This window comes from Mauremys reevesii, linkage group 5 (genome assembly GCF_016161935.1).
Source record: "Mauremys reevesii isolate NIE-2019 linkage group 5, ASM1616193v1, whole genome shotgun sequence".
Taxonomy (NCBI): domain Eukaryota; kingdom Metazoa; phylum Chordata; order Testudines; family Geoemydidae; genus Mauremys; species Mauremys reevesii.
The window spans coordinates 112,305,040-112,320,977 of record NC_052627.1 but is presented as its reverse complement, the minus strand read 5'-3'; the positions used below and the strand labels follow the sequence as shown (position 1 = coordinate 112,320,977).

At 43.6% G+C, this 15,938-nt stretch overlaps 1 long non-coding RNA gene across 1 annotated transcript in view; it reads right to left on the bottom strand.

Annotated features, from left to right (window-relative positions):
• LOC120406957 overlaps positions 1-15,267 on the bottom strand; it is a 68,841-nt gene extending 53,574 nt beyond the window's left edge. Inside the window, exon 1 of the long non-coding RNA XR_005599702.1 lies at positions 15,142-15,267. This is a non-coding gene — a long non-coding RNA (uncharacterized LOC120406957). The remainder of the gene's footprint in view (positions 1-15,141) is intronic.
• Between the last annotated feature and the right edge of the window lie 671 nt (positions 15,268-15,938).

Sequence of the window (15,938 nt, the reverse complement as noted above, 5' to 3'; positions counted from 1 at the left end):
TGTACAGTATTAGCTTATTTATCATACCAAATATGTAAGCACTTTGGAATTGTCACTTGAAATTAAATTTAACATGCTCAGTTTTTTTCCCCACACGACACTGATTCAGCCATATATTCTATTCTTCAGTGTGTACACTGTACTTAGATGGCAACTCCCTCTAAAACAATATGTAACAACAAGGGTTAGGTTTGCTTTTATATTCCTTGTATCGTATCGGTTTAAGTACACTGTGGAAGAACTGTCACTGAAAATTAAGTGCAACAAATATTCTGCCTCCATTCCAATTCCATATTCAACTTTATGTTGTAGTGTTTTGTAATTTTACTCTATTTATTAGACTGGAATACCAGATCAGGGAGTGGAACCAATATGTACATTGGCTTGGTACGGGGTTGTGTTCAGTTCCTTTTGCTGTGTTCAGGTTCAGTTCTGGTTCAAGCCACCAAAAAAAACAAAAACCCCAACCAACCAACCAACCAAAAAAACAACAACAGTTGAGTTACCAGTTAGGACTGATTCAAGTCAAATTTCAATCTTAATGGAAGTAAATTAAAAAAAGATAATTGAAAATTAACATTGTGTAAGCAGAGTCAGGATGAGCTTTACCCTGACATCTGGTGGTGAATTATGGCAAGTGTGGAAAAGAATTTCAGGGGCTGATCGTGTTTGCATAGGCACACCCACCCTGCCTGGCATAGCCCATGGCAGCCTGGGATGGTTGCTTTGGCAGCTGTGGGATCCCCAGTTTCTTTGTTGTTGGGGCGGGAGGAGTGGAGTGTTGTCACCCTGATTGTGTGGATGAGGAACTGTGAAACTGCTTTGTGACAGGGAGTCTCACCATCAATTGAGTGGCACTCGCTAGACAAGGGAGTGGGCTCCTTGTGTGAGCCAGAAGCATCAATTGCACCTCCTCCTCTTTCCACTGTTGAATACCAGAGCTGATTTTTGATTCCCTTAAGAATCTAAGTTACAGGTTCCTGAGCTGAACTCACTAAGAGCTGAAATCACTAAAGAGCTGTGCTAACTAGTGGGGGAACCTGAAGCTATATTGCGGAGTAGAGCAGCTGGCGGAGCGGAGCCGAGCAGTTTGCAGGAACGGCTGGAGCGGATCACAGGACGGCTGGTGGAGCAGAGCAGCTGGCAGAGTGGAGCAGTTTGTGGGATGGTTGGAGCGGCCCACGGAGTGAGCGGAGCCGAGCAGTTTGCGGGGACAGCTGGAGCGGATCACAGAATGGCTGGTGGAGCAGAGCAGCTGGCAGAGTGGAGTGGAGCGGAGCTGAGCAGTTCGTGGGGAAGGCGGAAGCAGAATCCCACGGAGAGGCAGGGCAGTCGGCCCCGGACCACGTAAGGTGCCCCTTTCTACCCAGGCTGGCAGAGGGAAAACCACTGCAGATAGACTCTTGAACTCTGGGGCTGCACTGACCCAGGACAGAGACTTTTGGGATGCGGGACTTTTGGGACTGTGAGTGATCTTTGGGTTGCTGGACTCTAGGGACATTTGGGGTATTGGACTTTGGAGTCTTGGGGTGATTTTGGGGTTGCTGGACTCAAGAGCCCAGGGAAGAGGACACGGCCCAATTTCCTGGGGTGGGTCTTTGCTCATGGTTTGGTCTATGAACTCTAGTTAAGGTATTTTCCCAGTTTAATGCTGTGTTGTTTATCTCATGTTATTAAACATTTTCTGCTACACCGAGACTCTGTGCTTGCGAGAGGGGAAGTATTGCCTCTTCGAGGCGCCCAGGGGTGTGTGTAAGATTTTCCCAGGTCACTGGGTGGGGGCTCGAGCTGGTTTTGCATTACGTTGTAGGGAAGGGACCTCTATGTATTGAACTCGGCCCTTGCTGCTATCAATTCGGCCTGGCAAGAAGGTTACAATTGAATATATTTTGATTTTTTTGACCATTTATTTTTTTATGTTAACCTTGTGAATTTTCCCAGTGTTGCCAATAAACACATTTTTTAAGAACAATTTGTCTGAGTGAATTAAGATAACATCTTCTAATATTTAGACCTCTATGTGAAAGGATACATTTGAGACCTGACAATGCTTTTTCCAGTTGGGACAGGTCAGGCATGACATTTTTATGAGGTTCCCAGTAGTTTAATTTGTTTTTAGTGAGACGTGGCCCAATCCTTTTTTTGGACTTTCTTTCATCCAGACAGCTCTTTCTTTTTGAGCATGTCACAGCCTTTAAGAAGTTGTTCTAAATCATCATCCAATCTTTCAATTTCAGACGTGTCTGACTGATTCTATCACATCATTATTTTTGACTTCTGACTGAAGCATTTCCATTTTCATCCACATTTTGGTTAAATGAAATTTTGCCTTGACTTTGTGCTCTTCTGACAGTAGGAGTTGATATTTAGGATCAAGGTATATACAAGAGAGAATAGTGGTATTTTCAAACAGATTTTTTTCTTGCTTTTTCATTGAAGACAGAAGGATTCAGTAAAAAGAGATTTTTGATGTTTCCAGTGGGCATTTTAACCAATCACCACAAACATCACCCCGACCAGAATATTTGTTTCACTTTAGAAGGCTTCAGTGAAATTGTGATGCCATCTATGGCACTCCATTCTGCTTTGTTAGTTGAAGCTTATGGTTTGAGGTGGCCATGTCCTGGCAGAAATCCCTGAGCTCCAAGAGTTGCTCAAGCATGTCATAAGTTGAATGCCATCTGGTAGGACAATCTAAGATTGGGTATTTTAATTTTCTAATGACTACCAATATTGTTTGATTTCTCAGTCTTTTATAGATATATCAGCTTCATGTCAGAGATTGTATGTTCCTTCAAAGAGTCTTCACCTGCAAGCTGCAGTGCATGGGCACAACAGTGAACTCCCTTTAATATTACACCCATGGCCTCAGCAGATATACTAAATCCTGCTTCTTCAACCATATGAATCAGATAATTTTGATCTTGGTCCACATAGTCTTCTTGACCATCATTCCCAGAGAGTAAATTGTGTTTTTCCCCTTCATGCTGAATGTTTTTTGTTCTGCTTCTTCAGTTTTCTGTTCCTCAACTGTTAACTTCTCTCCTTTCACTATGTTTGCTGCATTATGTGTTGTGATACAATATATATGCTTTGGATTGCTTGTGTAGATGCCAACAACTTTAAGAATTGTGGATTTTAAATATTCAAAAGTGTTTCTTTGCTAGAGTCCAAAGAGCAATGTGTCCTGCAATAATATACTGAATATTAATCCCTAAAGAAATCAGCCAAATCTTGTGGCACAATCCACTTTCAATGAAATTAGTCTTGATTTCTTTTTTGATCCCTTCCTGAATGATGGCTGCTATGTTTGCCTCATACGTTTTTAGCATCCAGAGTAAGTTTCATCTCCAGGCCTTCCAGAACAGGATCAACAGTTTTGTGAAATTCTGAAGCCTTCCATTTACAGTGACTAATTCTAGGCAAGCATCCAGTAAGGTAGCTTCATCAATTGTTAATGTAATTGCCTTAGTTATGAACATGGAGTCCAAAGTAACATCTTGTAGCTTCTTGTGCCTGTCCCTCCCTGTTCATGTAGGAGGAAGGCTGGCGGGGAATTAGCACCAGGGCCTCTGTCACTCAGCAGAGTAGCACAGTCAGTAACCTTGGAGCCCAGGCCCTTAGGCACAGCGGGGCCGCAAACGGTGAGTGCACTCTGGCCTGTGGTCAGGACAGAGCAGCAAATTCTATAAGCCCAGGCCCTCCAGCAGAGTGGGACAGCAAACAGGGGGTCCTGGCTGTAGTGGACCACTGACAAATGCAGGCTTCTTGGCCTAGAGTGAAGCACCTACTGCCGCTGTGGGGGTGAGGGGAGGTGACAGGGGGCAGGGGTACCTAACTCCACTGGGTCGCAGCCCAGGGCCCTAACAATGGCGGACTGGTCTGCCACTGAGTCAGCGGGGAATGTGGCTGCAACATGCTGCCCGGCTGTCAGTCAGCAATACAGCCAAACTATATTTGGCTTCCCTGGGCTACTTCCTACACTCTCATTCAGGGGGGTACCTGGGTCCTGGAGCTGTACTTCGTCTCACCAGGGTAAACAGCTAGTGGCAGCCCCAACAGCTCTTTGGCATCTCCAGGGACCAGCAGCTCCGGCAGTCCTTCCAGATCTCTGGTGCTGTAGCAGCCACCATCAGGTATGAGCTCCAGCAGCAGGTGGGAGACGTCCTTCTCCCCTGGCAGCTCTTCTCCAACTGAGCTGGAGGGCCTGCCTTTTATATTTCTGGTTCCTGTCCTGCCCCTCTGCTTCCGGTGGGGCGGGCATGGGTGTCCTGGCTCTGCCCACCAGGGGGCAGTCCCAGCTGTCCTCCCATCTGTCTGGGAGGGAGGCCACATCCCCTCGCTACACTTGTGTTGTAGCAGTCTCCTTGATTGTGGGTTCATCAGGACTGCATGCATGTTGTGGTTGTTTATTATTATTTTTTCTGAAGAAAGTGCAGCATACTCCTCAGGGTGGTGTATTTGAATATGCCTTTCCAAGCTGGTGACACGATTCCCTGACATGATTAAATGTCACTCTAGTTCTGCAACTTGACAGATATTCTTTTTATACTGTCATATTTGAAGAACTTTCTTATGGAATTGTGTTGGTTTCTCCCCAGGATTAATTCTTAATCGCTGTAATAAATTACAACATATATATATATATATTACCGTTCATATATATATATATATATATATATATATATATATATATATATATATAAACGGTAATAGGGCAGCCCTGTTGCATATTTTCAGAATCTAATTAAGTATAGTTGTGTTTTAGCAAAGTAGTGGCAAGAAATATGAAAAGCAGTTCAGAGTGGGGTGATCTTGAGTCATGACTGATCCATGTGAGTTCATTTAACTTGCAAACTTTTTCAGAGGTTGTTCTGACTCTAGACTCTGCCTTTCCAAATTGCAAGCTGCTTATAGAATCATAGAATATCAGAGTTGGAAGGGACCTCAGGAGGTCATCTAGTCCAACCCCCTGCTCAAAGCAGGACCAATCCCCAACTAAATCATCCCAGCCAGGGCTTTGTCAAGCCAGGCCTTAAAAATCTCTAAGGAAGGAGATTCCACCATCTCCCTAGGTAACCCATTCCAGTGCTTCACCACCCTCCTAGTGAAAAAGTTTTTCCTAATATCCAACCTAAACTGCCCCCACTGCAACTTGAGACCATTACTCCTTGTTCTGTCATCTGGTACCACTGAGAACAGTTTAGATCAGGGGTAGGCAACCTATGGCACGCGTGCCGAAGGCGGCACACGAGCTGATTTTCAGTGGCACACACACTGTCCGGGTCCTGGCCACCGGTCCGGGGGGCTCTGCATTTTAATTTAATTTTAAATGAAGCTTCTTAAACATTTTTAAAACCTTATTTACTTTACATACAACAATAGTTTAGTTATATATTATAGACTTATAGAAAGAGACCTTCTAAAAACATTAAAATGTATTACTGGCACACGAAACCTTAAATTAGAGTGAATAAATGAAGACTTGGCACACCACTTCTGAAAGGTTGCCGACCCTGGTCTAGATCCATCCCCTTTAGAACCCCCTTTCAGGTAGTTGAAAGCAGCTATCAAATCCCCCCTCATTCTTCTCTTCTGCAGACTAAACAATCCCAGTTCCCTCAGCCTCTCCTTATAAGTCATGCGTTCCAGCCCCCTTATAATTTTTGTTGCCTTCCACTGGAATCTTTCCAATTTTTCCACATCCTTCTTGTAGTGTGGGGCCCAAAACCTGGCACAGTACTCCAGATGAGGCCTCACCAATGTCGAATAGAGGGGAATGATCACGTCCCTCAATCTGCTGGCAATGCCCCTACTTATACAGCCCCAAATGCTGTTAGCCTTCTTGGCAACAAGGGCACACTGTTGACTCATATCCAGCTTCTTGTCCACTGTAACCTCTAGGTCCTCTTCTGCAGAACTGCTGCCTAGCCATTGGGTCCCTAGTCTGTAGCAGTGCATGGGATTCTTCCATCCTAAGTGCAAGACTCTGCACTTGTCCTTGCTGAAACTCATCAGATTTCTTTTGGCCCAATCCTCTAATTTGTCTAGGTCCCTCTGTATCCTATCCCTACCCTCCAGTGTATCTACCACGCCTCCTAGTTTAGTGTCATCTGCAAACTTGCTGAGGGTGCAGTCCACCCCATCCTCCAGATCATTAATGAACATATTGAACAAAACTGGCCCCAGGACTGACCCTTGGGGCACTCCGCTTGATACCGGCTGCCAACTTGACATGGAGCCATTGATCACTACCCATTGAGCCCGACGATCTAGCCAGCTTTCTATTCACCTTATAGTCCATTCATCCAGCCCATACTTCTTTAACTTGCCAGCAAGAATACTGTGGGAGACCGTATCAAAAGCTTTGCTAAAGTCTAGGAATAACATGTTCACTGCTTTCTCCTCATCCACAGAGCCAGTTATCTCATCATAGAAGGCAATTAGGTTAGTCAGGCATGCCTTGCCCTAGTGAACCCATGCTGACTGTTCCTGATCACTTTCCTCTCCTCTAAGTGCTTCAGAATTGATTCCTTGAGGATCTACTCCATGATTTTTCCAGGGACCGAGGTGAGGCTGACTGGCCTGTATTTGCCTAGATCCTCCTTCTTCCCTTTTTTAAAGATGGGCACTACATTAGCCTTTTTCCAGTCATCTGGGACCTCCCCCAATTGGCATGAGTTTTCAAAGATAATGGCCAATGGCTCTGCAATCACATCCACCAACTCCTTTAGCACCCTCGGGTGCAGCACATCCGGTCCCATGGACTTGTGCTCGTCCAGCTTTTCTAAATGGTCCTGAACCACTGCTTTTTCTACTTCTCAGACTCCTTACCAGTGCCACTATTTTGCTGATACTGTAGCAGTGTATGACTGGAGGAGTCTCAAGTAGGGCAGTTGGAGGGAGGAGCCACTCCAGAGGTTATATTGTTGTCTTGTTTTATAATGAAAATAAAATGATAGTCATTTTTTAAAATATTGAGCTTAAAAATGCTGAAACTTTATTTTAACTGGTAATCCAATTTTTTTGTTAAGTTCGGGTTCATTAGGTAGCACAAAATTATGCTTCAGGTAAAAAATATGGGTTTGAAATGTTTCTCTGGTTCCAGATTATTATTTAAAATAAAAACAACAGGTTAGATATGTGATGGGTTGGATCACATAAACCCCCTTGGGGCTGCCAACTGATGTGCCAAGACTATTTCTCCCCCTGCCTTTCCTGCCAGCCTTGGACTTCTGAACCCTGCCTGGTTGTGCCAGACATGCTTGCTGGCTACAAATACAGACCCAGGTCTGAACCACATCCCACAAACTGCAGGCTTAACTGAAAGCAGTTTAAGAAGTATTCCTGTCTTTTAACACTCAGATGCCCAACTCCCAGTGGGTTCCAAATCCCAAACAAATCCGTTTTACCCTGTATAAAGCTTATACAGGGTAAACTCATAAATTGTTCGCCCTCTATACACTGATAGAGAGAGATGCACAGCTGTCCCTCCCTTCCCCCCCGGTATTAATTAACAAGTGAAAAGTGATTTTATTAAATATAAAAAGTAGGATTTAAGTGGTTCCAAGTGATGACAGACAGAACAAAGTGAATTACCAAGCAAAATAAAATAGAATACGCAAGTCTATGCCTAATACAGTAGGAAAGCTGAATACAGATAAAACCTCACCCTCAGGGGCGTTCCAGTAAGCTTCCTTTTACAGCCTAGTCTCCTTCTAGTCTGGGTCCAGCAATCACTCACACCCCTTTAGTTACTGTCCTTTGTCCCAGTTTCTTTCAGGTATCCTTTGGGGAGGAGAGGCTATCTCTTGAGCCAGCTGAAGACAAAATGGAGGAATCTCCCAGGGGTTTAAATAGACTTTCTCTTGTGGGTGGACACCCCTCCCTCCCCCTGTGTAGAATCCCAGCTCCAAGATAGAGTTTTGGAGTCACATGGGCAAGTCACATGTCCATGCATGACTCAGAATTTACCAGTAGCAGCCACTGTTCACATGCTACCTTGAACATCCTCAAGTATTCTTATGTGGATTGAAGCCTTCCAAGATCCATTGTCTGTTAAGTGTTTCTTGATTGGGCACTCAATTTGCAAATTCCTTTCTAAAGAAGCTGCCCAAATGCCTTACTAAGGCTACTTAAAATCAAACAAGTATACAGCCAATATTCATAACTTTGAATACAAAAATGGCACATACAGACAAATAGGATGAATATATTCAGTAGATCATAACCTTTGCAGAGATATGTTACATGGCATATGTAGCACAAAACATATTCCAGTTATGTCATATATACATTCATAAGCATATTTCCATAAAGCATTATGGGGTGCAATGTCACAAGATAGCCCCCGATGCTTGTGCTCACTGCTTTTAGATAAATTTGGGATGAAATGTGACTATGAGATGGTTTGGATACAAAGCATGGCTGCTCACTGCCCTGCTATTAGATTGTTTAATTCAGAAATGTAGATAATACACATTAGGGGCTGATTCTCAATGATTTTTCCCCTTTAGCTACTAAATTGTGCTGTAATGTATGAAGAATTGACTATATAATTCATGTTCCTTTACAAAGAATGGTTAGTTACCCCACAGTAACTATGATTCTTTGAGATGTAGTCACTGTGGATCCTTCTGAAAGTATGCATGTACCTCATGCATGTGAGACTGCCTGCAACCAGGCCCCAGTTCCTTGTAGTTGGAAGCCTGTGTATCTGAGGATTCTGAAAAAGCAGGAGTGGAGAATGAGTTGTGGGATCCACACTGACTACAACATCTCGAAGATCAACAGCTACTGTAGGGTAAGTAACCATTCTTTCTTGTTCAAGTATGTGTCAGTGTGTGAATCCCATTGTAGGTGACTGGCAAGCTGTGCCCTTCTCAGGAGGGGATAGTAAGGAGTCTTGGCTTCATCAGTTAATCAGAGATTGAAACACCGCTCTTCTGAAAATGGCATCTGCTCCGACAGCTATGTCAAGTGTATAACAAAGGTCAGTGGGCTGATCCCAATGACTGCCTTACAGATCTCAGAGATTGGCACATTTCTGAAGCAGGCTTAAGACATTTCTGGTGCCCTGGTGGAGTGTACCTTGATATTCAGATGAAGAGTCTTGCCAACCAGCTGATAACATGTGTAAATACACTGAGGGATCATGCTGAGATTCTCTGGGAAGAGATAGCTTGGCCCTTCAATGCACGAGAAATGGCCATGAAGAGGAAGGGAAAGAATCTGAAAGTCTCGGTCCTGTTGAAGCAGTAGAGCAGGGCCCTAGAAATGTCCAGGGTATGAAGCTTCATTTTTCCCAACAATGAGTGCAGCATTGGGCAGAAGACTGGTAAGGTAATAAACTGGTTCAGGTGGAATTCTGCGACCATTTTAGGGTTACATTTTGGGTGTGGTTTCATCACCACCTTGTGGAAGAATGTGTGTGGCAGTTCATTCATAAGGGCCTGCAACTCACTGATTTTCCATGAGAAATACTATCTTGATGGTTTAAAGAAAGTCTTCATGAGCTGTAGAAGGCAAAACTTGAGATCTCACATGGGAATCAGGTCTCTTACTGGAGGGCAGGTACAAAGAAGATCCTTGAGAATCTCAACATCAAAGAATGTGAAAAGACTGGATGTGACTGTATCAGAGCATGGCATGCTGATATTGTTGCCAGGTGGACTTTAAAAGAACTAAATACTAAAAGTTCTCTTTGCTTCAGAAGCAGTGCAGTATGTAGTCCAGAATCTTTGGTACTGGGACATCTTTTGGGTTCACTTTATATTGGGCTGCCCATATGGAAAATATTTTCCACTTGGAGGGATAAGTCTTCCTGGTGGAAGGTTTCTGGCTTCATGAATATAATCTTCCGAACCTGCAGGAAGCAGTCTCAGTTGATCCAGCTCATCCAGCCAACATTTAGGTTGTCAGGTGTTATGACTGAGTCTGGGTGCAGTATTTGACCCTGGGTCTGCGATATTATCTCCAAACAGTCAGAAAGGTGTATGGGAGGCTGTCTGGACATTTATAGGACATCAGATAAGCAAAACTGACTCAGCCAATAATAGGCTATCTTGAGCACTGTAGCTGTCCCATATAATCTTGGATATTCTCCTTGGGATCAGGAGAATAGATGGGAAGGCATATAGGAGCCTGAGACCACTGAAAACAGAAACCTAGAAGGGAGCCAGGGCTCACAGCTCTTTTGGAGCAGAAGTCCTTTGTAGTTGGCGTCCACCATGGCAAAGAGATCTATGGTGGGTGTCCCAGAGTGGTGAAATATCAAGTCTGGGATGGATTTGTAGCTAGTTACCACATTCCTGCTAAAAGTTAATTAGGTCATTGCTAGCTCCCACAAAGTGGAGAGCCAACTGGGTTAAGCTGTGCTGATGGCACAATCCCCAGAACCTGATTGCTTCCAGACAAATGATCAGACACCACCTTGTTTGTTTATATAGTATGTTGCTGCTGTTTTGTCTATCAGGATCTCCATTGTAGAGTTCTGAAGGGCAGGTAAGTATCCATCCAGTCTAGCCTGATGGCTCTCAATTCCAAGACGTTTATGAAACACTTGAGATCATCCCAAGACCATGAGCCTTGCATATAAGATGGTTCAGGTGCATGCCCTAGCCTGTCCTTGACACATCTATGAGCAGCATCCTCATTGGGGAGGGAACTGTCTCTTGTTCAGAGTGTTTAACCACCACTGAAGCTCCTGCAGGACTTGGAGCGGGACTGCAACTTGTTTTTTTATATGATGTCTGGATGGGGAGTACATGGTCCTCAGCCATTAGTGCAGAGGGCCGCAGGCGAAGTCTGGCAAGCAGCATCACATATGGATATGCAGACAGGTAGCCTAGGAGCCCCAGACACATACACATTCTGGTTGCCAGTCTTATCTGTATGTCACGTACTACCAACTGAGGGGACTAGTATCTGTCCTGTGGCAGAAAAACCTTTGGCAAATTGGAGTCAAGTAGAGTTCACTAAGGGTCCCAAGTGAGAAAATAAGGAAAGGATATGATCTAAAGTTGTTTTGGTCTCACTGAGACCTGGCTGTGGTCAGCCAGTTGCCTACACATGGGTAGATGTGGATTCCTTGTTTCCTCAGATGTACCACTACTACAGCCAGGAATGTGGTGAATACTTTTAGTGCCATGGAGAGTCAGATGGGCAGAACCCTGAATTGATAATGGTCAGGCCCCATTGTGAACCTGAGGTACTTCCGGTGAGGCTGGTGGATGGCTATGTGGAAGTATGCATCCTGCAAGTCAAGAGATGCAAACCAGTCTGGATCTGGAATGATGGAGGCAAACGTTATCTTCCTGAACCTGAGGCGGTGTATGAATTTGAATCTCCTCAGGTCTCGAATAGGATGGAGACCTTTTTTACTTTGGAATAAGGAATTATGGGCAGTAGAATCCTCTTCCTGTTTTCCCAAAGAGCCTCTTCTTTGGCTCCTAGATCAAGTAATGAGGCCTTTTCTGTTTGCAGAAGGTTCACATGAGCAGGGCCCCTGGAAAGGGATGGGGAAGGGCGGTGTTCAAGGAGTAAAGAGCAGAATTGGATGGGATAGCATGAGCGGTGATCTCTAACACTCATGTGTCTGTCACAGGAGCCCATGTCCAGAGGAATGGGGTGAGGCAGCTTCTGAATATCAAGCTCTGTGGATTGGTTTGAGTGCGGCTCTTGACCATCTTGTCAAATCTGCTCATGTGTCAATACGACAGACTGTGGGGCAAAGCTGAGGAAGGTTGTCACTCTCTATTGTATGTTGGGCGTTTCTTATTCTGGTGTTCAGTCTGTCTGTGGTGAGACAGTGTACGCTGCCTCTGCTGATGTGATGGTTTGAGTGGTGCACTTCTCAGTAGGGTGGAAGAGTGTGGATCTCCAGGAACATAAAGTCATTTTTTCAAGTGCCATTTTCTCTGCAGAGTTTTTTAAGTCACCTGCCTTCTGGATGGAGCACTGGAGGATGTGAGCTTGACTATAGGAAAGATCTTTGAGCTCAGTTCTTCTGGATCCAGTTCCACTTTCATGACTGCTCCAGAAGGTTGAGCTTCAGACTTTCATCTCTGGCTTGTGGGTCCTCACAGTGAAGAAGAGGCAGATCAAGCCTGTATGAGATATGGGATTCTGCCAAGCAGAACACGCATCATCTGTGCCCATCTTTTAAAGAAATTAGTCTATCACAGGAAGGACAAGGTTTCAAACCTGCAGGTTCAGAGTCCATCATTTCTAAGTCTTTCTGCAGGTAGGTCTGTACAGGGAGGACTGATCTGCTATAGTTGATCCAAAAAGCACTAGAACAGAACAAGGTGACTAAATTAAAAGAATAAGGGTTGTTCTGATGATTTTCAAAGGTGTTTAACCTGAGCTAAGATCTAGTGAGTTGGACAGCAGCTAAATTCTGACTTGCTGGTAGTAAGAACTGAGGGAAGGTTGTGTCTGCCCCAGGGGCGGCTCTAGGAATTGCGCCGCCCCAAGCAGGGTGGCACGCCGCGGGGGGCGCTCTGGCAGTCCCCGGTCCCGCGGCTCCAGTGGACCTCCTGCAGATGTGCCTGCGGAGGGTCCGCTGGTCCCATGGCTCCAGTGGACCTCCCGCAGGCATGCCTGCGGATGCTCCACCGAAGCCGCGGGACCAGCGGACCCTCCGCAGGCATGCCTGCGGGAGGTCCACCGGAGCCGCCTGCCGTCCTCCCATGGCACGCCGCCCCAAGCACGCACTTGGCGCGCTGGGGTCTGGAGCCGGCCCTGGTCTGCCCTGTCCTTTATGTGCTCATATGGGAGCATGAGAGGGGACAGGGCAAATGTGAGGCCCCAGTGGACACTGCTAATAAAAAAAAAAATCCAGTCTTGCAAGCATGAGGGACTTGCACATTGACAGTGGGATCCACACTGACACATACTCAGAAGAACATTATGTTGCATTTGTATGGACTCTTCCATTAACAGAGCAATGTATGCCAAGCCAAACACTACATGAAGGCCTCACAGCACATCTGTGAAGGAGAGATCACTTCACTCACCACTGAAATACAGATGCCTCTAAGAAGCAATATAGTGGTAGTTTGACAGTCCACAGCAACACTACACAAGAGTTTATGCTGGCAGAATGCAACTGCCTACAATGGAATTTGACCTGAAAAAACAGCTGTTAAGATATTCTGAAAAGCCCAATGGGATTTTCAATTAAAAGTGGTCAGCTCAACTTTGTCTCCTTTAAAAGACATCATCAAAGTGTTCTCTCTCATCATGCTGAGGCATTGTTTCAGTAGTAACTCGGACAGAAGAACCAACTTCACTTTCTGCAGCAACAAGTTGTTCATTTGAGATCTTCCCTGTAACTATTGACCTGGCCCAACCCATCCCTTCTTAATTTGTGAAATCTTTCTGGCTTATATTGCACAAGGTGGTATGGCATCAGGAGCACAATATAAGTGGTAGTGTTTCTCTGTAAAAACAGCATGATATGGCAGGGACAGACAATACTACAAAAATAGCTCCCAATGAATTATTGGGATAAGGGAAGTTTAATTCAGTTACTGGAAGAAATAAAGAGAAGCATTATCTATTTTAAAGAATACATTTTAAAACCACAAGCTCCCTGAGCCTAGTTTAGTTCACAGATGGGTGGAGTTTCAGCAAATTCAGCAAAAAAAAAAGCCAGTTCCTTCATCTGGTAGTGATACAGTATCATTGCAGATTTTATATTTTTCATTGAAGAATCTAAAAAATAAGGGTTTTGCCTTAAACTTTCTGATTAACTACTACTGCATTTAAAAAGATTTGCAGCAAGATTTTACATCATATTTACTTTCCTAAAATCTGCTTGAACCTCTGCATTCTGTGATATGGTTCCTTCCTATGCTGAATTAAAGAGCACATTACCACTAATTTTAAGCTTCCATATTATTCTCACATTCTCTGTCAATGAATATATCCAAGATGGCTTCTCTGGATCAATTCTCTTACTTTCTGGATCATAAAGCTGTTTTAGTAGTAGCTACAGTGAATATCTATTTTGGACAGACAATACAGCTAAACATATTCTCCAAGTCCGGATACTTTTGGGAGGTGGTTCTGTAATTTTCCTCCTTTGCTCTTCTCTCAGCTCTTCTAGTCTGTAGCACGTGCATATTGTTATTTTTCCCTGTATTTTTCATTGTTGTATCATAACCCAAATAATTTCAAGGATATTCTTAATTTTCATCTTTTGGTTCAGATCAACTCCATCTACTCCCTTGGAAGTACACACCTGGTTATTTGAATTAAACAAAAGCTCTTTTCTTCTCTCCTACTACTTAATTTAAACTCTTGCTTGTTTTGCATATAGGAAGTTAGTGTCTCTTCTGTATATGTGGAGACTTATTTAAGCCAAATAGGTTCTCATCACACAAAACAATCCAAAACCTTTCTGTGTACATCAGCTGCTCCAGCATTATTTGGTCTCCAGTATTTTTTAAAATAAAATGCATGACTTGCTTAATAGCTTCAAGTTCATGTACAATTCATCATGTGTGAAGAACTATGTATCAGTGTTTTGCTTTCTTCACTTTTACTTGGTACTGATGAGCTAAGCTCACCTATGTTGCCCAATTTCACTTCTGCCAGGTCCCTGAAGTGGTCCAGAAGTATACCAAGTCTAACTTTCATTAGTGTTTGTTTCTTATTTGGAGTATAATAAATGAGAAATTTCTAGTAGTTCTTTGGATATCTGATGTCTTTCATTTTTATATAATTTGTACTGGTACCTGATAGGGAACAAATCATCCATATTGTATTTTGTTTTCATTCAACACCCAGATGCCTCATTATGGAGGAACTCAGAGCCCCAAACCCAGTTCTTATATTCTATCACTCACCAATCTACCCCTTATCTGTCTTGTGTATTTAGATTGTAAGCTCTTCAGGGCAGGGACTGTCTATTACTATGTGTATATGTAGCACAATCTCATTTGAGGCATATAAATTCTACTGTAATACAAAGAAATCACTTTCCTTCTCACACCAACGGTGTACCATCTGTATCAATTTAGTAGATGCTGCAGCAGAAGTATTTTCCCAGTTCCAGATGCCTTCTTCAGTGATAATCAAATCCTGTCCCCAACACAAGGGACCCATTATGAACTGGATGATGATGGTCCATACCTGAAGACCATGGTAGAGGAAGCAGCCTTTCAGCATCCTTTGAAGCGCTAGTGGACAGGGATGGGATGGGGAGAGGTAACAGCAAAAGTAGGAGTGATACTTCTCTTCCACGTGGTAGGGTATTAAGGATAGGACAGTGCAGACACTATCAGCCCAGTTCCAGAATGTTTGTCTGAATGCGGGCTAAGGTTCATGTAACAAATGTACAGAACTCTGGGCTTTTGAATTGGCTTTAGTTTCTTTATGAACTATTCACACACCTGGAGTAGCAACAGCTCAGTTTATATTTATAGCAGTTAGACCAATCTAGCATATTTTTCAGTTTGTTTAATAGTTCATCAATATCTCAGATTAGTATGAATGTAGTCTTATTGTACAGTTGAAGCTGAACTAATTTTGCTTTTTATTAACTCAGGTTTTCCTCTTCCTGTTTTTGCCACAACTTAGAGGAAATGGTTCTGATGTGTGTGTGTGTGTGTTGTACAGAAGGTTTGTTCTGCATCAGCAAGTCTAAATTGCATCCATCCAGATATACAATGGCCAAATCCAGCAATCTAGTTGAATCCCCTTTTACATACTGCTGTTTGCATGTTTTACAACAGCAAAACATGACACTTCAAATGACATTCAGGGTTTTTCAAAATTTCCATTAAAAAAGTCTTATGCTAAATTTTAAGGTTAAAATTATGTAGTAACGGATGATACAAATGAATGGTTAGCAGTTCCTGTTTTTCTTAACAAATGTGACAGCTGATGTGGCAGCATCTATTTTCTGAGTTAAAAACATTTGGATAATA